The sequence below is a fragment of the Cyrtonyx montezumae genome, unplaced genomic scaffold (assembly GCF_038088225.1).
Source record: "Cyrtonyx montezumae isolate F1298 unplaced genomic scaffold, pur_monq_1.0 scaffold_5, whole genome shotgun sequence".
In the NCBI taxonomy this organism is placed as follows: domain Eukaryota; kingdom Metazoa; phylum Chordata; class Aves; order Galliformes; family Odontophoridae; genus Cyrtonyx; species Cyrtonyx montezumae.
The window spans coordinates 14570381-14594380 of NW_027072056.1; positions in this window are offsets into that span (position 1 = coordinate 14570381).

Sequence of the window (24000 nt, forward strand, 5' to 3'; positions counted from 1 at the left end):
TCTTGCAATATCCCCCCCGCAGTCATCTGTGTGGGGGGTGCTGCTGTGCCCCGGGCTTACAGCCCCGAGCTGAGAGCAGGGTGTGTGCAGAGGGGGCAGGGGATGGGGGAGCACAGCCCCCCTGAAACCAACTGTACCATAAGGGATGTGCTGAGACTGTCTGGAGGATGAGGGGGGACATGGGAAGCAGGGGGCAGCACCCTGTGCCCTGGCACCAAGCTTTCTACCCGAGCAATGGTGTATAGGTGACATTTTTTTTTAGGGGGGGGGGGGAGCAGTGGGGTCAGAGCCCCATCCCTGCTGTGGGTGACCCACTCCCATGGATTCCATGCTGGAAGGGAAAAGGCGAGCTCAAGCTCCCTCCCTCCCCTTCCAGCAGGGAAATAAGCACAAATCCAGTGTTACCCTGGCATTTCGGGGCTGGGGCTGTGCCCAGCTCCTGGCAGAGCCCGCGCGGGCTGGCACGGCCCTCCCTGGTGCTGCGCTGAGACCGCGCCAACTCATTGCAGCCGACGGAGCGATGCCAGATCCCACTGAGCGAGACCATGCTGCTGCCTCCTGGTGCCGGGCACGAAGGCTACGAAAAGGGGACAGCACGGTCCCCAGCCCGTGTTATCACTCTTAGAGACCCGCTGAGACCCGTCCAACTCATTGCATCTCTGCCAGGACCGGAGGAGAGCAGAGCGGGGCGGGACGGCGGCGGTGGGACGGGGCGGGAGACGGTGCACACGGGGGAAACTGAGGCACGGGAGCGGCTCTGCGGGCGGAGCGTTCCCCGGAGAGCGGCGGAGATAACGCTAAAAATACTCCGGGCTCTTTGTTACGGGCGACAATAGCCCGCGGTATTTTTAGCTGCTGTGGCGTGAGCAACGCCGTGAACCCCCCCCCCCCTCCAGCCCCGCTTCCCCAGCCCGGCCCCCCCACGGCTCCCGGGGCTCGGGGCCGCTTCCCGGTGCTGTGGAAACGGTAACGTTAGAAACTAAACACAAACACCTCCCCGCTGCCACCCCCGGCTGAGTCACGGCGATGCCGGCTGCCCCCGCCCCTACCTCCAGCTCTGTCTCCCCGCGCCCCATCCCTGCCCCAAAAACGGTGCCTGCCCCCCCACCCACCCCGGCCCATCCCCATTCTGGGATTGCCTCCCATGGAGGATCCTGCCTCTGCTTTCCCCTGTCTCAGGACTCCGGGAGCGAACGCTGTTGGGTGGCATTGCTGTCTCCAACCCCACGCCATGGGGACACCTCTGGCTGCCCCAGAGCAGATCCCGAGTGCTGCCCCAAAGCAGCCCGTTGTGTGGTGCCCCAAAGCAGCCCCTGAGTGGTGCCCAGCTTCCAACCCTCTCCCCCAATCCCACCGGCAGCTGCAGCTCTGGCTCAGCTCCCGCTGTCCCCATCCCGTGCCAGGGATAAAAATAAACGCACAAGGGAAGGGAGAGGCAGCAGAGCCGCAGCGCATCCCGACACTGAGTCCTCTGCATGGGGATGGCCAGGCTATGGGGCTATGGGGCACTGCCATGGTCCCTATCTCACCAAAGTGAGTATTCTTTTCCCACCTCATCACAGGACATGGGACAAGCAGGGATCCCACCCATCTTGTGGGGTCCTTGGGGTCCTGCTGGGTTTTGGGGTCGTTTGGGGAAACTGTGAGGCAAGTAGAGCTGCAGCCCCATAGCCAGAGCCACACACACTGGGATGGCCACCAGGAAATGGCAATGGGACAGCAGCCATACTGCCTCCTTCCTAAAACTGAGCAAAGGGTTGAGCAGCCGCGGCCGTGCCTATGTTGGGATGTTCTGGGGCTGAGGGCGGATTGCGTTGCAGCAAAGATTAATTAATATGGAGCAGCCCTGGATGCCGGCCCAGGCTGCTTCGCTGTTTTCATTTTTGCCAGCTCCGAGTCCCCCAGCGGAGGGTCCGGGGTGAGCTGGTGGGGGAGCACCCAAAGGCAGCTGATGTGGCCCATGCTTTTTTGACCACAGGGTTTTTTAATCATCTCCCTATCTTAGTCCCCAGCCCCAGCTCACAGCCCTGAAGATTATCTCAAAAAAGAATTTTTAAATAAAAGTGGTGTGCCTGTCTGCCTGTGTGTGTCTGATTGTATTCCCCCTGTCCCAGCCACCTATAAATTTAGCTTTTTCCATCTCCGGTTTGTACGAGCTGGGCTGGTGGCCAAAGCCCTGCACAGTGCTGTGCAGGACGTGATCCCCATCCTCATATGGGTGAGCGGGTATGCAAGATGTGTGTGCAAGGACAGGGGGTGTGTGTACACATGTGCCAACTGGGTGTGGGGGGACACAGGGGAGCACAGGTGGGCAGCAGTGTGCTGTAGGCAGGTTCCACCAGAGGGTGCCCTGCAACCATGGCACTTGAACCTGTGCCCCATGGAGAGATTTGGGGGGGGGGGGAAACAATGGGGCATCTTTGGCCTGGGGTGTGTGGGCTGGAAGCCTGGGGCTCCGGCATGAACCTCCTGCTCCCTCCCCCTCTGCTCATTGTGATTAGGCTGAGACCTGAGCAACCTCATCACAGCTAACAGCAGTGAGTGGAGGGAGTAGGGATTTCTGCTCTGTGCCCCTTCCCAGCACTGTGAGCTTAGGGAACAGCACTGTCCCACGCATGTGGGACAGCCTCAACCCCCTCACAGCCCCCCCAGCACAGAACAGCGGGCCCTGGGCAATGGTCCCACTCCCTCCCACCATCAGCTCAGCCCCTCATCGCAGCTGGAGCACAGCTGTCCTCAGCTCCTCGCCCTAGCACTGCTGTCACCACTTTGGGACAGCAGTGGTCCTGGTAAATCTTGGTGAGCCTCAATGGGGCCAGGCAGGGGGATTGGGGCCAGCCTGGCCCCGCAGCACCTTGAAACCAGCCTGACTTGCTGGGGAGGCCAGACCTGCTTGAGGACTGGGGTTTCCATGGTTGGGCAAGCCTCTCCCGTAGGATGGGCCCCAACCCCAAAACATACAGGACCCATTTAGCATGCTCTCCTTGCTGCTAGGTGGGCAATCCCTGTAGGCTGTGCCTATCTGCAGTGGCATTGGACCCACGGCACTATGTTTTCTGCCCACCCCATAAAGAGACATTGTGCCTTTAAGACACAGCGTGGGGCACAAAGCGGCTTTGTGTCCTGACTTGCTGAGTTTTCCCAGCACGGCTTTGTCCCGGGACATGTATGGGCACAGAGGGGCACACAGCTGCTGTACTGCAGTGTGGGACGGCTAGCAGGGCAGGGAGCAGAAGCAGCAGAGGTGGCCAGAACCTATTGCCAGGCATGGGGTGAAGACTGGCACAGGGGCAGGGGACGAGAGATGAGGTTGCTTTGGCAATGCAGCTGGGGGGTAACAGAGCAAAAGCCATCCATCCACCCGGACCCATCTGTCCCTACCCATCCACCCACAACAGCGGCACTCCGAGGGGTTTCACCCCACTGGGCTGCGCCACCTCCAAGAGACACCTGCGTCTCCCAGCAGCTGAAGCGGGACAGCGCTGACCCCATCGGCCGCGGGGTGACCCCACGCGTGCCCCATAGCATCGCACTGGGGACACTGGCGTCCCCATGCTGTGGAGGCCGCTCCGCATGGCGTCCCGCTGCCCTCCGTGTTTTCCCTGCAGCCTTTTGTGTGCGTGGCGGCGTGGCAGCGCGCGGGTAGGCCGCATGGCGCCCGGCCTTCCCCACCTCCGTCCTCCTCCTCCCCCCCGATCCCCGCCTCCCTCGGCCGCCATTTCGCAGCGCCGGCCTCGCCCGCTCTCTCCACATCATGGAGGACCGAGGCGGAGGGGGGAAACAAAGAGCCACGGCCTACGCCGCTGCCCCGCGCGTCCCCTCCCGCCACATGGGACGGCAGGGCACTAAACACAGACATTAAACAGTCGGCTCCCTTCTCAAACAGAAGTAAATGTCAGAGCCGGGGACAGAGAATGGAGTTCTTCTGGTTCTGGAGGGACCCAAAAGCACTGAGCCACGTCCTAACTGTGGCAATTTCCAGAAAGGAGGACACCCCATCTCCTGGTCAGGGCAGCTCTGGGCTGGGGGGGGGTTCCAGCAATGATGACAGAAGGAATGGGCATTTGGGACCCCCAGGAGGGTGCTACTGCAGGGCCATTCCAGCAGCGTGCTATCACTGCTGAGCATGGTACAGCCAGATCCATCACAGCCAGGCTCAGTGCCAGGGCAAGCACTCCAGACCCTTGTAACAGCCCTTAGGCTGCTTTGCCTTCCCCGTGCCCCACTACCCTAATTCCCAGCAGCTATTCAGCTTCCCACTGCAAAGGCTCTTTCCAAAGTCTTGCTTATCTAAAAAAATTACTTTTTTTTTTTTCCCTTTTCTAAGACAGAGGGCAACACAATTTCCAGAATGGATCAAACCATATCCTGCAAGCAGGGCACATTGGACACCCTGTTTGTGGCTTCTCCCCTGATGTGCTGCATGGCCCCTGCTGCAATGAGAATCCACCCCACCCCCAGCTGTACTTTGCCCAGCTCCACTGACCTGAGCATGTTTGCAGATTTCTGTCCCTCCATCCCAAGATGGAAATGTGGTCAAAGTTTATTAGAAGAGTGCCAGCCACACATGCACGTGTGTCTGTCCGTGCATACATATAAGAAAAGCACAACCTTTGTTTTGTTTTCTTAGGAAGCTGCTCTGCAAAGCAAGGCCACGAGCAGAGGAAGCCAACAGGCAGGAAGGGGACTGACTGCGTTTGTGTTTCCAAATGTGTGCTGCTCCCAGCATGGGATGGCAGGTGGGAAAGGAGGATGTAAGGTTGCAGAGGCAGTAAAGTGCTACCAGCATGGTGACTGTCAGGAGACCACACCACAGCCAAGTCCTTGGACTCATGGACACTGTCCCAACATCACTGCAGCGACCCCAGCCCCAACCCAGGACACCCACAGGTCCAGGCCATAGTGGCACCAGCAGCACTGAAAGGAGCCACAGCTCTGGGCAGGAACCAAAGTGGTGTCTCAGGGCCAGGAAAGCTGCAGTGACTCAGAGGCGAGAGGGGAAATTGAGCCTCACTTTGGCCCCCCATGGCCTCTCAGACTGTTTCCTGGCTCCTTTCAATTTGCGTAACAGTCCTTGCAAAGGGGGAACGGCTGAGCTGTGCACCCCTCCAGGGACACTGGCAGTCCCACAGTGCAGCAGGATCCCAGTGTCAGCCCCAGCTCCTGCTCATACCAATATCTTCCTGCACATGTTGCTTGCAAGGGTTTGCCCTTAGGAGTGCCCCTTCTGTCCTCTGCTCTCAGGAGACTGTGAGGGCACAGAGCTGTGTCATCCACTCTGCCATCAGCATGACCTGTCTTTGGGAGCAAAGAGCAAACTCAGCTGAAAGTGGTGACAAACAAGCTGATCCCTTTCCCAGCCACAGCACCACCAGCATATCCCCTCCCAGCCCTGCCCCATAGTGCCATTTGGCAGCACACTCCAGAAAAGAGTAGCACAGACTGGCTCCAGGGCCCACAGCGATGTCGATCAGCTCCAGGCATGGTTGCTCAGTTCAGCTTTGCTGCTTTCAAGGCCTTGGCACAGCTCTGCGACTGGAGCAACACTTTGGCCAGAGGGCAGTGCTGGGGTTGAGAGGAGTGCAAGAATACGGCAGGTCCCAGTGCCATGGGGCTGGCTAGGGGCTGAGCAGAGCTGTGGTCACCACCCAGGGTCATGCAGTGGGACCCACAGGCAAGGCAGCAAGAGCTGTAGGGACACCCCAGCTGACTTTAAGTCACTCCAGAATTGAGAGGGGTGGGAGCTGCAGGGCTGCTTGCTTTCGGGTGGAGAAACTGAGGCAGCTCCCAGCTCTTGCCTAATACCAAGGCACATCTCACCAGTGCCCCCCAGTCCAGCCACTGGGAGCAAAGCCAGGAGGTTCACAACAGCCCTACACAGCGCCGAGCCCCCCCTAGCGACCCTACAACAAGAAGGGAATCCCTGCCCCATTCCCAACTAATCCGGGCACCTCCATCAGCAGGCATCACCCCCACGCACAACACCCTCAGCACAACCCCCCCAAACAACCATGCCAGCAGACCCTGCTACCTCAAGCCACCAGGTGCAAAGGAGGAAGGAAACCAGGCGGTTAAAACAAAACAACAACAAAAAGCCCAAACAATAAGTATAACAGAAAACAACAGACCCGGCAAAACAGCAAGCAGGGCGAGCCGAGCTGCTGCGTGTTTATTCGGGTGCGGGAGAAGGGGAAGAGAAATACCTGCCCGGAGACAGCCGGGGTCCCTCGCAGCCGCCCCGAGGCCGCTGCCCCCGGCTCCGGGGACACGCACAGCCCGCCCCGCCGCTGCCGCCGGGCTACGGTGCACAAAGGGCTCCGCTTTTAAAGCCCACGGCCCGATTTCCCCCAACCCCACCGGGCCCTGATTGGTTGGGCCGGGGCAGCGCTGCTGGCTGGGCCCCCCCCTCAGAGAGAAAGGGGTGTGGGTGAAGAGGGGGGGGGGGGAGGAAAAGAGTGAAAGAATATATATATTAAAAAAAAAATAGAAATAGCCAACAGCAAACCTGCCCCAGGCAGAAAGAAGATCCCACCCAGGATGCCCCAGCGTCGTGACTTTATCCCTGTGGCTCCCTCTCGGCCCCACCCCAGTCACCGGCCCCCGCTTTACTCCGGTCACCGTTTTAATTTTTATTTATTTCTTTATTTTTGGAGGGGGTGCCCGGGGAGCTGTGCTTTCCCAGCTCGTCGGCAGGGGGTACGCTTGTACCGAAGAACGCAGCCCTTTGGTCGCGGCTGCCCGCCCCCAGCCCCGATCCTGCCGGCAGCGGTACGCCCGGCTCCGGGGATGTGGGAGGGTTGAGGGGGACCTGGGGGTCTGTCGGAGCTGATTCGACGCTGGGATGTCTGTTGCAGGGAGTGCGGGGTTGAATCTGGTTCGAGATGCTCATGCCCTGCCTGTTCAGCACCGTTTTGGTACCCAAGGGTTGTTTCGGCTTCGTGAGCCCCGAGCAATGTGCTTGACCCAGATACAGAAAGGGAAACTGAGGCACAGATATGTTGCACAGAGGGAGTCCGGGGCAGATCCAGCTTCAGCTCTCTGGGGAAGCGCCAAAAAGTTTGGGGTGTTTGTCCCAGCAGTGGGGATGGGGCAGTTTTCACCCTCTGGATATCAGGCTGTGAAGGTGCAGAGGAGATGAGCAAGGATGGAAAAATGGATGGGTTCTTGTTTGGTGTCCAAAAGCTTGCAAAATCCACTCTAATATGGAAAGTTCCCTGCCCCATTGTGCCATATAAAAGCATCCCAAGCTTGAGCTTGAAGCATTCCCAACCTGAACTCTTGCATTCAATATTTTCTGGGGTGTGCAAGTGAAGCACATGCTTTCTAGGGTGCTGGAGGAGCACCGTGTGGTGTCCACATGTGCATGAGTGCGTGTGTGTGCACATGTGTGTGCAGAGCAGCACAGCCCTTGCTATGGTAGGATGGATGTATGCTCCTGGGCAGGATGGAAGGACACTTCTAGCCATGGCTGCAGGAAGGGGCGGGCACCGCCGGGACCACCAATCCCAATCCCCTCCTTTGCTTTGAATTCTGCAATAAGCAGAGCTGACAGCGGCCTTTGTTGGCTGGTGGCTTTCCACAAGCTGGCAGAGCCGGCTGGTAGCGAACTGCCCTGGTTACTTGGGGTGGCAGTGCTCAGGGCTCCCCGTGAGACAGCACTGATGGAGCTTCACCATCCCCAGGACTCGCTAAAACCCACTCTGTGGTGAGATTGCTCTTTGTATGAAACTGCACAGCCTTGCTGCAGTGCACTAGTGTGAAACCAGCTCTGTTCAGCAGCTTGCCCACCAGGACCAGTGGGGAGAGGTCAGCGGGATGCTGGGATGCAAACAGACCTGGGCTCTGCTTGGGAATCTGCTTTGAGATGCTCCATCCAAGAAGGGGCTCACCTCAGTGCTGACACTTCCATGGGATGGTGGGAGTCACTGCTCAGCCCTGAGCTCATCCGTGTCTGTGTGGGCTGGAAGACAGAAATGCCACCAAATCCAGATGCCTTTTCTCTCCCTGAGAGAAAAATCTCCCACTAAAGCCCAGGCAACAGCGAGGAAACAAACACAAATACCAAACAGCAAAGTTTGGCTGGGGCTGGCTGGAGCATGCAAGCCAAGCAAAAGCTCCTGCTAGCGACTGTTCCAGCTTTCGTGCGAAGCCCCCTGCTCATTAAATATGATCTGGGAAGGTTTTGTAGCCTGTGGAGCCCACAGGATCTTCACAGAACCATGGGGCCAGGCTGGCTGCAGGAAGGTGATGCTGAGCCAGGAAGACCCCAAGCAGGACCTCATTGTTTCTTCCAGGAGGAAGCAGAGCAAAATCGTGCTGTGGATATAGAGGGATCATTTATCACAAACAATTCAGGAGATGGCACTAGCTATGCAGGAGCATCCAGAACCCAATGGCTGTGTGCTGCTCGTGCCCATCTCTTGCTGTCATTGCTCGTGTGCAGTGGGGTGGGTATCATCCATGGTGTCCCATGGGGTGGCTTCAGCAGCTGGGTGCTCATCCTCAACCAGCCAAGAGCAGGAACAAGAGCTGGTCAGGATGCAGTCCCCACTGTGTGGCTCTGTTATCTGCACATCTTCTCCTGGGCTATCCTCTTGCTCTATTTAATGAGGTGCCAAGGGACAGGGAAAGGAACCAACAATTAGGTGAGCTGAGGAGTGCCCTGGTTTCCTGGCCTCGCTGCTCTGAGCACTTAGGAAACCAGGAGCCCAGGGGAGAGCAGGAGGGGGCCAAAGCTCTCAGAAACACAGAGCAGAGGAGAATCAGCAAGGAAAAGCAGGCAGTGGGTTAACTCTCCAGGAAGAGGAGAGCTGCTCACTGCTCAGAGTGTGCTCCTGGGCTGCTCGATCAGAATCAGTGGGGCTGCAGGACTGTCAGCATCACCTTCAGCCACAGGGTCATCAGTCATTGGCATCCTGAAGCAGGAGTCACCTCCACCTCCTGATCCAGCAGGGAAATGGGTCCAAGTAGACACTGCCTCTTTCCACTGCCAATCCAAGGCCCTGGAGCTGATCTCTGGTGCCTCCAGGAGCTCAGATCTTAGCCCTATTGGGGGCTGTGAGCTTGAGATACTGTGAGCCACAGTACAGACCTGGGGTCTGCCCATATCCTGGAGGGGCAGCTCAGTGGATGACAGAGGTGACCCTTGCCCAAAGCCACCTGGAAATGCAATGGGACCAGGGACCAGTATCTGCATCTTGCTGGAAGCCAGAGGTATTTGAGGGCTTTCTTGGTTCTGAAGGCTCAAGATGAAGCCAAACCCAGAGCTGTTCCTGTGCCTGGCCAAGAAGCTCCTGCCAAGACATAATTTGGCCCCAGTCCTGAAGGCAGGATAAATCAGCCTGGACTTGCAAGCCCCAGGCGAGCGGCTGCGTGTGTGCATGGACACACACCCCTGGCAGAGACCATACTTATCCACACTGCTCCTGCTGATCCCCCTTTGCTCAAGGTTGTCTCACCCCCTGCTCCTGGCTCATCTCCCTTAGCCTCAAATCCCATTAGGCTCCCACGATGTCCTCTCAGAGGGCTTTTCAGGAGGGTGGTGCCCCTCCTTGCCTGGGAGCTCTGCCTGGTGACAGTGTCTGTGGTGACGACAGAAAGCATTCAACAGCCTGTCAAGGGGCTGCTTTCCCATCCTGGAGGGGCACACAACTTCTCAGGCTGACTCTGTCTTTCTCATCTCCTGATGGAGCTGGTTGGGTATCCATAGGTCTGCGTCCTCTTCAATGGGTCCTGCTGCCGCTGCCATGGAGGAGAGATCCCAGATGTGCCAAATTTCTTACTAGAAGGATCCACAGAGCTGGTCCTTTGCTTGGTTGTGGCCTCTTTCACCTCCAACTCTACTCCACTCATCCCAAACATATTCACACCATGCCACCAGGCACCAAGTGCCAGGTGGAGCAGGGCCATGCACAGCGAGGAGCTGGAGGCAGCTGGCAGGGGGCTACAGCTGGGTGCATCAATCAGAGGTATCTGATCCATTATTCATGGCCAACCTGGGCTGCAGCTCTGGAGAAATTGTGGAGCACACGCTTATCCTTGGGAAATGCTCCTGAGAGAGCTCAAGAGCCCCTACTCTCACAGAGGGAGAAGGCAGGATAGCGATGTGGCACTCTTCTGCTGCAGCTCCTTGAGAAAGAAGTACATGTGATCTGTCAGAGCCACCTGCACCCATTCCACGAGTGTTGATGGACATGGGTTTGGGATGCTCTGCATCACACCTGGACACAACACGAAGTGGCTTTGGCCCCGTTGGTCTTTCCCAAGAGAAAGGAAGGGGAAAAAGAAGGCAGTAGCCCACAATGAGGGCAACTGTGTGGTTCGGTGCATAAGTAACAGCACAAAATAGGGGAAATTCTGTTGTGGAGCTCAGCACAGTCTGTGTCCAGGGGACCAAGGTCAGCATGGCACGGAGAGGTCACAGCAGCTCACCCATGGGACCCGGACCCCACTTCTGCATGCACCCCTGGGATCAGGGAGCATCTGGGTGACCCAGGGGACATCTGCTTAGAATGGCACTCAGTGCAATGCCACCACACTGCAGAGGGGCCCGGGAGAATGGCTGGGCTTGAACTGGGAGTTCAGGGGGTACAAAATAGGGCAAAGAGAGCATCGAGGACAGCCACGCTTGGGACATGCCCTGCTCTGATGCAGCAGCAGCCCCATAGTGCTGGGGGCTCACAACCTTCCCTTATAACCTCAAGAGCTTCCTGTAAAAGTCCCCTTCCTGTACCGAGTTACACCCTTTTCCCAGCTCCCTTCCTGGGACACTGACCTCCCCCCACAGACACGGTTCCCGCAGAGCCCCTGTTGTCTCTGTATGGCTGCGGGGTCCCTGCTCACAGCCTGCCCGCAGCTCCTCCCAGGTACAATATGGTGCCTCACCACCCAGGCTCAGCGCTGCGGGATTTTTTGCTTTATTAGCTAAACCTAACAAGGCAGCGGCTGTGCAGGCCCTCGAGGGCAGGTGGCTGGGATTGATGACTGCAGCATTGCCGAGTGACCCAGTGCAGGGTAAAAAGACACCAGGGCACTGCAGATCCCTACATCCCTTGGGATGATCAGATGCGATGCCTGGAGATCCGGAGCTGGAGCTGGCAAAGAGGCTGTGCCATGCCGAGAGAGCTCCCGTGCTGTGAGGGGCACAGCTGGCACAGGCAAGGAGCAGTGATGAAGGGGCATTTCACTGCCCAGACGGGCGCTGCACATGAAAAGGGCATTGTAGGGAAGTGTGCGTGGCTGGGGAGCAGCTGGCAGAGGCACAGCACTGCCGCCTCTTAAAGGCACACAAAGACCTCTGGGTTTGCAGCTCGGGGCGGGGTGAGAAGAAGGCAGGGCAGTGTGGGGGCACTGAGCATCACTTGGGGAGCTGGGAGAATGGAGAGGACATCACGACTCTGTGATGCATGCAGTGCATGGCACGAAGCATCCCTCCTGCATCCTACTGCGCCCTCACTGTGATCATCCCCTGCCCTAGCTGGGGGGCCTCGTGCCCCCACATGGCACTGCGTAGGCCTGCTTCACACCAAGAATCACAGACGTTTCCTCCCAAAACTGGTTCCCAAACGGGCTCAGCTCCCTCAGCACGACGAGCAGGCTGGGCTTGCTTCACACAGAGCCGAAATCTGCCCACGGCTGTGTCGGGCTCGGGGGGGATGCGGGAGCGGCCAGAGGGGACATTTCTTTGAGTTGGCGGCTCGGGGCCTGAATTCAAACCCATTGGCACGTTCAGCTTCAAGGCTAGGGACACACAGGGGACACACAGGTTTGAAGACGGATGGATTCTGCGACGTCCCAGCTCACTGATAGGATGAGACAAAGTGGTGTGGGGCTGCCTGGAGGGTCCCTTCACATCGCCCCGAGAGCAGAACCCCCCCAGGGTCGGTGAGCACAGAGGGCTGCGGGTGCCAGGCGGCCACACGAGACAAAAGCACTTGGATGCACCGGCAGCAGCCGAGCTCACCAGCCCCAACACGCTGCGCCCGCAGCCGAGCATCTCTCTTCGGGAGCATGAAAAAACACTTTGAGGAAAAAACACCGCAACCACACTGCTCCTCCTTCCCCTCGGGGCCCGGCCCCGCTGGGTGGCACTGAGCAGCCCCATGCGCAGGGGGAGCTCCTCCAGCATCACCGCCTGAAAGCGGCACGGAGAGGAGAGGAGGGGGCGAAGGGGGCTCGAACCCCACGAGGAGAAAGGGGGCCGCCCCCCCGCCGCTCCCGGCCCGCTCCGTGCCCGCTGCCCGCGCCAGAGGGCGCCCGGCTCCACGCTTCTAGCGCGGCTCCGGCCCCGGTCCCCGCGGGCAGCACCGCGGCCGGGATAACGGGAAGGCAGCAGGGATGCTGCGGGCGGGGAGGGCTGCGTGTCCTACCCGGGCACGGGGAGTAGAAGGGGAGGTGATGGGAGCGAGCTGGCTGCCACGGGAGATGTGGCAGTGGTGGAGGTGAACCCCTGAGCTGCCCCGTTCTGCTGTTCCTCTGCTTTCACGCCGTCTGGTTTCCATGCTGCACCGTGTCCTGTCGGACCTCCCTCTGCATTCAAAGCCAACGTGATTTTCTATGCAGTGTTTGCTCCTAAAAGAAGCCGGTTTTTCCTACCTGTTCCATCAGGCTTCTGGGTGCCCTGTTTTCATTGCATGAGCGAAGGACCAAGAAATAGACCTTAAAAACAACTGCCTGCAGCTGAACTTCTGAAGGATACACTGAGGAGGTGGGAAGCCAGGATACACCAAGGAGGTGTGTTTAGGAGATTTGGGTTTCACAGGATCTGGATGTTAACCTCCTCCTGCCACACCAGAGACAGAGGCCAGTGCTCGTGCAGAGGGAGGATCAGGGTTGTAATTCAGCTGCTCTAGCAATTACAGTGTGTGTCAATGCTGGGAAATCCCCAAAGCTCATTGCCAGATTAACTCCAGCCTGTAGCAAGAGGTTTCGGTGTCCCAGCATGGTACCCTCTGCCTGCCGCGATGGGGACAAACTGGATGTCACCAGCAGGAAGAAAAGGGAAGGAATACCGTGCCAGGGTTGTGTCCTGTTTGGAGACAGCACGCATGAGAGCTGCGTGGGAGGAGAGCTTTGGGAATGGGGCTCTTCCTGGGATCAGACCTATCGATAACCGCGAGGGATCTGGAGTGCACATGGAGCGAGGTGCTAGCAGCAGCTGCCCTGCACCAGGGCTGAGGAGCAGCGGTTCTGAATTATTCCCTAATTGTTGGACTACCATCGAGGGAACAGGGATAAAGCTGGGTTGTTCTGAAGAGCTTTGCCATAGTGCAGACCATCCTGGAGGTTTTACACATCCGCCAGTGAAGAAGTAAAGACAGAAGGTTGCCAAAACTCTAGGTGATGATTTGACATGAAAAATAACAACACGGCACACACAGTAACGTAAGCTTGGCCCTTGCTGTGATGGATACAGGTGGATTAGTCGCCAGGCTGGAAGTTTGTTGTTGCCTAGGGACTAGTTGGTGTGACCCGATTCCATCTGTTCTGGGCTAAAAAAGGGACAGTTGGAGCTCACTTGTGTGCTCTGTGTATCTGGTGCTTCGTAGGGTTAATTCTCCAAAGCTGAGAGAAAGTGGTTGGGAGGAATAATTTAGAAAAAAAATGTGAGAAAATATTGTGAGCTCCTTAGAAAGAGTTTTTGATAGCTGGCAGGTCACAGTGTGAGTGGAGAGGAAACGGGTTTGGCGCTGAGCCCATTCTGATTCAGTGGCAAACTGGAAACCAAAGAGCTGCACGTCACAACGGGAGGGGAGGAAGGACGCCAAAAGTCAGTCAATACCAACAGAAACTTCAGGAATTGATGAGGGAAGCTGAAAAAGAACAAAGGAAAAAAAAAAAACACCTCAGGAATTGCTGATGGAGATGGAGAACAAAGGGAATGGCAGCATTGGTGCAGCCACTTCCCAGTGCCACGGGGATGACAAAACTAACGGCAACATGTAAAAGTTGTTGTGCTCTGTAAGTAATTCCATTTGGAGAGCAGAAATATGGGGATACACTCGTATCAGATGAGATATCAGCCAGACCACTGGAATCTTGGAAGGATATTAGAGCACACACAAGAGTAAACTCACAAGCCTGGAGAGCTGGCAGAGGTGGCCTGCCTCCCTGATCTTTATTTGCAAGAAGATCAGAGAAATGCTAATGTTTTGCCAGAATTTCTAACCAAGGCAAATGAGATCACTGGATAATTCAGACCTGTTAACCTGGCACCATGCAAAACAGTCAAAGAGAATCTGAGCTTCAACTAACACAGTGCTAACAGACAAGAATATACATAATGAATTGTAGTTTTTGTGGCAACAAGGCTTGATATACAGAAATGATCCTGAGTTTGGCCAGCAAAGTCACTGCGTGACCACAGCATTGTTCTAGAAAACTTTTTGGCTGAGGTCTCTGCTATATGAAACCTGCTGCATCCCACGATGAGATGTTTCCTACAGGAGGCAGCTACAGATGGGCCTCAGGAGCAGTTGATCTCTGTTGACAAGCCAGAGTCCTTCCCACAGGCTTCCCTGGTAAGGAAACGCTCCCAAATCCTCACCACCAATAAGGCAGAAAGTTGGGTGTGGGATAAGGGCAGCACCGTCCTGCTCCCCCACTGAACTCAACCCATTAAACCAAACATCTCGGTGAGCCAAACACAAGGAGCAGATTGTGGACTCTGTAGCTGAGAGGATAGCAGGGTCTGAAGCATACAATATTAGGGTATTTAAACAGAGAACAAGAGGTGGTCGATGTAATCTATTCTTACTGTGACTTGGCTGATGCAGAAGTTCTGCTCGTTTTTCTGTGCTGTGTTTTGGTTTGTTCTTACTGGTGATGTTACATGGGAGAAGCTGTAGAAAAAGACCACCGCAAAGAAGCACATGGGAGAGAACAAGCGTGCACACGCCCAGTCTGGTTATCTTAATGACACCAAAATTAAGAGGTGTATGAGTGTTTTCCAAAGGCTGCAGGAGAGCTAATTTCAGTTGTTGAAGGTAATACAGAACATTCACAGAAGAGAAACCAGCCATCTACAAACCCATAGCCTGCTGCCGACACAAAGAACGCGTCCAAACAAAGTAAAACCTCCATCCCTCTCTCATCGTGTTCCCAATCTCTCTGGCTTGGCAGGAGGAAGATGCATCACAGGTGTCGGAGACCTTACCCTGGGAAACAAAACCCTCAGACACGCCCTTTGATCCCCTCCAGCAATCCCAGCATACACATCCAACCCAGTATCCCAGCAGCACTCACCTGGGATACCTACCTCTGCTGGCTGCCATTGCACTCCTATAAGCTCTGCATTAGTCGAGGCTTTGGGGCTACTTAACGGGTCATTATCAGTGCTTGATCTCACAAATATCTTCAAGAAGTTGCTGTTAATACAGCCGGATTTCAATAATGTCTTCTGAGGATGGCTGATGCTGAAGTACCTTTATTGCTCTGTCTACACCCAATTTAATCTGAGCGCCTCTACAGATCGAGAGATTTATTGTTTTATTGCTGCATTAACAAAATCATACAGTTTAGTCTTCATCCGAGATCCTGTGACTCTTTCCTAATACTGACAAAACCCTTAACTATATCTCTCTGGAGCTTAATTGCTTCCATTTCAGTGCTAACTGCTTTAATATAGGCAACAAACCGATGGCTAAATTCCAAAGCCAGAAAAACCCGCATTAGAAATGATCCTGCTTCCTCATCAAATAGCACATTTAACCATCAGAACCAACCAGCTAACCAGAGACTGCTGAGGCTGTATGGATTTACGTCCAGATCAAGACTTAGTTCTTTCTGGGAGAGGGTGGCCATTTAGTCTTTGGTGGCCTTTCCAGATGTTTTGACCACACCTGGGGTGAGGTCTCTGTGACATTGAGGTTGGAAGAGAGAGCCCTTCTACCTTCATGGGAATCCCTTAAAACGCAACACAAAACAGTCAAGGGCAGAGCCAGAATGTGGCTAATCCAATCCTGTGACAGCAGGGACCGTGGGAGCCACCAACCCAAAGATTGAGGTCATTGGGATGTGGCCTTCCTTGGGAATCTCTGAGAAACTCTGCCATCTTCCCCTTTTCTCACCACCACTTCTGGATGCCCCACAGTGGCCTGGGCACAAGGAGTTTTGCCCTGAGAACACAGTGGTGTGCACATATTTATCTCCAGCAACTCACACCAAGTACATCAAACCTGTCTTGTGCTTCCACATCAGCATCGCAGGGCTGGAGGCTTGCACAGGTTTTGCTTTGCCCTCGGGGCTCTTATGGAGGTAAACTTCGTGTCTTCGAATCAAAGCAAGCCTTTGGTTTCCAAAAGAATGGGCTCTCAATATCTTCACTGAGGTGAGGTCAAGTTCTCCTCATCTTTGGGCACTCCATGGTGTGACAGTGTGAGACAGCATTAGAGCCTGAAAGCCCAGGAGAGGGCTGCTGGCCTCTCCTTTGACACAGAATATTTGAGGGCAACCAAAATGTTTACTTGAGGTTGGGGAGAGGCCCTCTGTGCCCAAAGGCCAACTCAACACAACATCAGGAGTTGGACTCAATGATCCTTATGGCTCCCTTCCAACTTGGGTTATCCTATGATTCTATGAAAGTGATATAATCAAATTCCCTGGGAGCAAAAGGCTGCTCCAGCCCTCTGCTTCCAGGCTCACTTCTTGCAATAGGATTGAGGAATGTTTCTGCAAGGCCACGCAAGTGGTGGCTTCCAGAGCACAGCTGTCTTGCTTGGGCTCACCACTCTGGGAGCACACAAGGGAACAACCACGCAGTGCGGGTGTGCGTGCACTGGTGGCTGTTTACATGAGTGGCTGTGCGTGCATTGGTGGTATGCATGCACCACTGGGTGCTGGGGAGCAGCACTGCCCCCACATTCAGTGCTGAAGCCTCACGTGATAATCAGCACCAAATGTGCATGTGCATAATGCGAGCAGAAGGAAAGCCTTCATCACACAATAGCTATTGCTGAGGCGGAAACAGCCTGGCTATTGTCTGAGGACCGTCCCCCCTTCAAGTTTACTACTTTTACTACTAGTCTGGCCTGGGAGCCTTTGTTGTTCCAAACGAAGCCAGGAGTTTGCTCTAAAACCAACAGACAAGGAGCACCTGAATGCCTACATTTAGATACCCAAGCACGAGCCCATGTGCATGCATATCTCTGCACGCGGGTGCAAGAGTGCATGCATATGTGAGTACCGGTGCATGTGAAGGCTCTCGCCCTCCTTCTACCCATTGCTGGGGGCTGGCAGGAGGCAGGGACCTGGCCTCACCCGCACTTCTGCAGGCGAGGAGGCCTTTGAGAGTCTGGGATAATGGCTAATAGAGCTGTTTTCCTCTGCTCTGCTTTCCTTCAAGTGAATTATCAGGGCCTTGCTGGGAATTATCCTGCCATTACCCAGCGCTCTGGGGAGCTGCCAGTGATTTACTTAACAGCAAAACAGCACAAAGAGCTGGACACGGCGAGAGCTGCGCCACCGAGCAAGCTGGGGAACGTGCGAGTGGAAGGAAAACGCCGTGGGAGCAGCTGGGATGTGGGGCTGCAGCCCCGACACACGCACTCACCACCATCCTGAAACCTGGCAGACAAGAGGATGCTCTGAAGAATGGGGCTTCCCAATTCCTTGCACACCCACCCCCCTGAAAACCTAGCCCTTTGCACACCCAATCCCTTGCACACTTTTCACTTTCACAAAGCCAGGTGAAGGAGGGCGCAGGAAGTTGCCCGTGCCCTGTGCTGGGAGCCGCCATCTACTCCCTCATCCCTTTTTAGAGCACCCGTGTGCTTCCCCCTTCCATCCCTGCTCCATTAGCTACTATGGAAACAAGAAGTCATCGCCTGGAGGTGGGGTTCAGTGACAGCCAAAAGGAATTCCTGCACCCAACTTTGCATCACAGGCACAACCCACACGGCTTGGCTGAGGGACAAGGACAGTGTCCCCAGCCCCACAGGGCCATTTGTTTTCCGGAGCCCGGCCGTCCTTGCAGCATGGCAATAAGGAGCGGATCTGCGGGGCCTCGCGGCTTCATTTCCGCTGCCTGGCCACTGATTTATGGGCTGGGGGATGCTGGGGAGGGGAAGCCCCTTCCTGTTCATTCCTGCAGCACCGTGCTGCTCCCTGTCCCCTCCTCCCAAGGGGGTTCACTGTGCACCCCTTTCTCACTGCATCCTGATAACCATCAGCATCTCAATGCCTGCCAGGGAGATGTCTCCACAGTGGGGCCAGCGGGGGACCTGGGGACAAGGAGTGTGGCACATCTTGCATGGAGACTCTGTGCCTGGCAGATGGAAAATGCTGGAAGTGGGAAGCAGAGCCTTTGGAAGGAGGAACTTTCCTTGAGGACAGCCAGCAGCCCATGATGGAGCTGTCCCAGCCTGACAGTGCCCACATGCCTCCTTCCAGCCTGAGATATCACGCTGTTGTATTGCACACCCTGAGAACAGCGGTGTTGCCAGGACAGGGGACAACCACCCCAACACTGCCCAGGAAATCCTGCTCATCCCCAGAGCAGGCCCAGTCCCAAGAGCTGAAGAGGGAAAAGGAGGAAGGAAGCAGGAAAAAAGCAGTCTGGTCCCAAAAGGGAAGGTTGAAATATCCCTCCTATATGAAATCCTGATTATCACAGCTGTCTCCATCGAAGCAGTAGGGTGCTGAGCATCCCAGCTTAGCTGGGAACAGGCCTGAGCTCCAGACTTGTCCCAGTGTCCTCAATACTCCATTCACTACTGCTTTTGGTCCCACAGGTATAAGGGGCACCCTAATAATGCACATCTCCTCTTGAGTCCAAGCAGCCACAAGATGAGACAGCCAGGTTTGGGCAAAAAAAAAAAAAACCCACAACCAGCAAAAAAAAAAAGGACAGGGTTTCTTTTCCCTGACCCCTGCTGCATGAAGAGGCTGCGAGGCTGCTGGCTGCACAGCTCCTCTTGGCAGCAGCATAGATTTCGATCAGCTTGAAGCAATCGTGCAATCGCAGCCTGAACTTCCAGTGACTCATCCAGAGAAGGGAAACTTCCTGGCTTGTGTGTTCTTAGCAATTCTGGAAAAACTGCTATATTTGGCGTGGAAAATAGGAAGGATTCCTCCGGCCACTCGAAATGGGAGCAGCAGAAATGACTCAATGGACAGCTTAAGAGAGGCGAACAAGGATGCTCTCTAAATTATTCATTGTGATACTCTGCATGGTGTGCTTCACCCATAACAGTGTCTGCACACCGGATGATCCGGGCTCCGCCAGGAAGACGTGATCTATTGCTGCGAGTGCCATCCCATGAATGCACTTCTCCTGTATGTTATTGACTCCGGACACGATGGGCTGCTTCCCATTTGTTTACCAACAAACACGGCTCCTAAAGGTACGGCGTTGTGCTTATCACTACACGTTGACCCAGCGTGAAAAATTTGCCAATTTATTTGTTGGTGACATCAATGGCTAGGAATGCATTTCTCGACAGCTTCAAACACTTTCAACTGTTTCATCTACTATGCTGGGGAAAAAAAATAGGAAGAAACTATTCTATGAATTACTGAAGTTGGTGGAGGGGGGACTTTGTTCAGAGAGTTTGAAATGGATTCTGCATCTCCTTTTATTTTTTCTTAATGCTTGTCCAAATGGTTACTCAAACAGCTCGTTCATTAGATTCCTGAGCTGGCAAAATGAAAACCGTTATTAAAATAGATCACAACAGCATCATCTAAAAGATGTGAATAAATCCAAAGGGGAAAAAAAAAAACAAAAAAAAAAAACCCACACAACTTTTCATGACAAATCTGTTCAAAAGAAAGAGAGAGCTGCGATCATTTTCCATTGGATGAAACGAAATGCCAGCCTCCCCCTGGCTGGTTAATGGAATTAAATATTCAGTTTGGTCATGCACTGCTTTTATCAGCAGATTCGATACTGACAGACAAATATGTGTAACGCAGGGAGATGCTTCACACTGCAGCTCCACATAGCTCTGTCCAGGAACACCTCCTCCTGCTGCTGCCCGGACCCTGCGATGCCCATGGACAAAAGGGCATTTGTCTGGTTGTCTTTTATTGCAGATTTTCAAGCTGTTCCCGTGCGAGGAAGCCATTTGGCTGTGACAGGAGAGCTGTCACTTGCTCACTTGGAGCTCGCTGCTTGCTTGTAGCCCGACACTCTTGTAGAGTAGAACTGAGCACTTGCCTTGATTTGTTGGCTTTTTCCCTCCTCCCTGCTCCTCCTGCTCTTTTCAAGGGCGTGACCACCCTGCCAAGCCTGGGCAGGTGCAGGGGCTCAGCCTGTGCATGGGGTGAGCTCAGAATGAGGTGCTCTCCCCCTGAGCCCCAGCAGGCAGGGCAGGAACAAGGCAGGTTGGCATCATACCAGAAAGATGGGGCTGCTCTAGGGTTCTGCTTTGCAGCCCCTAGAGATCTGTAAGCTGCTGGAGGCTTCTGGACCATCAATTATTTAATTCCCTCCAGTCATGTGGTCTTCATCTGAGTGCACCAGCCCTGGCGCGGGGGCAGCGGGGCTGGGCAGGGGGATGCAGTGCTGGCAGGGAGAAGTACATGGGGCTGGTGCCATCCAGAGCATGGAGCCAAGGGCTTTTCTTCCATCTCCCATGGTAGCCCTGGGCAAGTTGGACCTCTGCTCCGTGCCTCAACTTCCCCACCTGGAAAATAGGTTCAAAGATTTCACTTCTGAACTTTGAGGAAAGAGACCGCCTGCTGCCGCAGCTCACAGACACACACATGCATTGCAGCAAAACGTCAAACAAGGCTCCCGGCCCTGCTACGATGCTTGAGGTCCTTGTTTGCCCCTCGTGGGCCCCCATTTGCTGCCTGCAGTTCACGAGCTCAGCCAGCCGGGCACGGCGTGGTGGGGCGGGCAGGAATGGCAAGCTGCGACAGGCGGGGAGGCTGGAGCTGGGTAGGTGTGTCCCTGTTACCCAATAAATAATACAAGCCCTAAAGCAGCCCATTGTAATTACAGGGGCCCCGCGCGGATTGAAAACGAAAAGAGGGAGAAAAAAGGAAATCGAGGTTCTGCCTTTCCAAGGAAGGGAGTGCTCCGCTGGGAAAGCAATGGAGGGGAGCAGTGATTTATATCTCTCCAGAGGAATTCTTCTTCCCGGGGCCGCCCCGAGCGCCAAACCGCCGCCAGGTTCAGCTGAGTTTCTAATCTGAATATTCATGAGGCAGTAATTAATTCTCTCAGATAACAATCCAGATTCGGGGTTGGTTTTGCCAGCGTGCGTGCGTATGTGCGCCTTCCCCCAGGTGTGCAGACGCGGCGAGGAGGGACGGGAGGAGCGCACAGTGGCTGACACGTGGCCGTCCCCGCACGACGATGTCCTGCAGAGCCCAGGGGCTCACAGGGAGGGGCAAGGAGGGCAGCAGGCCATGGGGCTGTGTGCTGGCTGCAATCCCTGCCCCACTGCACATCCAGCTCCGTGTGAGCGCAGGGGGTGTTCTCCCTCCTGCTAAGCAGATGGCAAAGACCTCGTGTTTGCAAAGCACTGGGAAAGCACTCCGGCAGAAGACGGAGGAACCGGCCTCACCCCCTCCCTCATGCCTTCCTCTCTTTAAATCTCTTCTGTGCAGCGCTTTTAGCACTGGGGCAGGAGCCCCGACGAGTGAAACCGCATCTCTGGCCCAAGGCCCAGGCCCTGAGTGGGTGTGGGTGTGGGTGTGTGATCTCGGTGTGTCGCCCACAGCTCAATCCATAGCGCTGCTCACTCAGAGTCACAGCCAACCTTCAAACAGGAGGAAAAGAAACAGAATGTTGATTAAAAAACAACAAAAAAAGAAAAGCAAAACAACTGCTTCCCGGATTTACTGAGCCTGCACCCTGCTGCATGTGTCTCATCCCCCTGCCTTCGGAGCAGGCTGTCCCGAAGCCCTGCTCACCCTGCTCTGGAGGGAAAGGCAATAATCAGCTTTGCTGCCTCTAAAACCAGCTGGGGTCCCGACACGGAACCGGGCAGGGAAGGACAGGGCCGTGAACCCCAGCTCCTGGGGCACAGTGCCGCCGCCACGATGGCATGATGTCCCCTGCACGTCATGTCCCCAGAGCACCTGTGGGAAAAAGAAAGAGAAGCAGCAGAACCAGTGTGTTGTGCTACCCTGCTGCCAGCACCCGTCTCAGGGAGGCAGAAAGGCTCTTGGCCATCCAAGGCCATGGTCCCTTGGTCAACCAACACCATGGTCTCTTGGACACCCAAAGTGGTGGCTCCACTGGGAAGTCACTGAATATCTTGGATGTTGCAGGAACATAGTGTCATTGCCTGCTGGGCTCAGGGGACCTTTCCTACATCCTCTGTTTGCTGGGGATAACCCTCCCTGCAAGCTGTCCTCACACAAGGCTCCACTTGGAGGTGGATGTCGGTAGGATGGTGCCATGTCCCACATGGCAGCCAAACATCCTCAGGCCACGAGAGCCCTGCAAAGTCTCCTGGCTCTGTTAGCGTGGAGCTGGGAGACATCAGTGAGTCAGAGCCCGGTGTTGTAACGCGTGTAAGAGCAGGGATGGTCATAAGCTAGAGCACAGGGCCCGCCTGGGCCTTTTGCAATCCCCTGGGGAAAGGCGAAAGCTGTGTTTCCATCCTTTAATTAAATGCACTGCAGAGACCTGGGATCGCTACGGGAACGCAGAGGTTGGCCCTGTCTGGGCTGGAGTGCCTCTGCTGTCTCCCAGTGATGCTCTTTGTGCCCGTGGGACATGGTGCCACGGGCATCAGGGACAGAAGATGACACAGCCAGGATGTCATCTCTGTTGGCCTCGTATCCCGCATCCACAGCCTGACCTAGAAACACGTCTCGTGCCGGAGCGCAGCGATGCTGCAGGCTCATCCCTCTGTTTTTCCAGCGCAGCTGAGTGACAGTCGCCCCTCCCCTGCCTCTCCGATGAGCATAATGAGAATTTCCTCCGAGGAGCAGCTTGCTGCGATGAAATAATCGCCTGAGCAGCAGGATCTTCGGCAGGGATTAAGCAGACAGCTACTTGCTGAGCCGGGGAAACGGCCGGCGAGGGGGGAAAACTCCGCTCTCCCCCTCCACCACAGCCACCATAGGGCTGAGATGCGGGCACGGCCTGGAAACTTCCGTCCCGCTGCCGGGGCACTGCCGTACGATCCAATCCCTCCAACTCCTCCTCCTGCTGAGCCGCTCCCCAGCCCGGCGGGCAGGAGGGGTGGAGGAGAGGTGAAGCAGCAGCTGCCTTTTACAGGCAACAGTAGATATGTATTTTTTGCGGCGGTGTTGTTTCCTTTTGGACCGCTGAGGCAGAAAATGCCACACGGCGGCTGCCTCCCAACGCCTGGCACGCACGGCGGGATGGACGGCTCGGTGTGGGTTTCCTGTGCTTTTGCTTGGGCTTTTTTTTGTTCTGTTTTCCTTTCCTTGTGTTTTCTGTGGGGTGTCAGCACGATACTCCCTGAGGATTCCTCCTTTTCTCCCCCAGACCTTGCACATCTTGTTTTTAAGCCGTCCCTCTCTCTTCAAGTGTTCTTGAGAAGTGGGAACCGAGCCTGAGGGAACATCCCCTTTTTTTTTAATTTTTTTTTTTTTTTGAGGAGAAGACACGTTAAAACCGAGTTATGCTTTATTTTAGGGCGGTGCTTAGTGGTTTTGTTCTCGTTGTTTTTCTCTTTGGGATGGACCAGTAGCTGCCAGGCCCTGCCCGGCTGTAGCACAGTGAGAGGACCCCAATCCCACGCGGCCACGGCACCGGCAAACTGCTGATCCCACTGCTGCGTATGGCGACGTTTCGGGGCAGGACGCGGGACCCCGTGACCTCAGCACCGCTCAGTGCCCCTCAGCCCGGGGTCCCCCGCTCCGCTCCACAAATCCGGAGAGAGCGCGCTCCGGGCTTTCAAACCCACTCTGTTTTAGACAGACAAGTGCTTCAGCCAATAAGAGGCCGCAAAGCGTCAACACTGCGTTCGCTCTGCTCCATCAGCCAATCCTCGTCGCGGAAACGCTATATCCCGCCCTCCGAGGACAGAGCTTCGCCGTGTGTTGACGGCCATCTTGAGTGTGGCAGAGGCG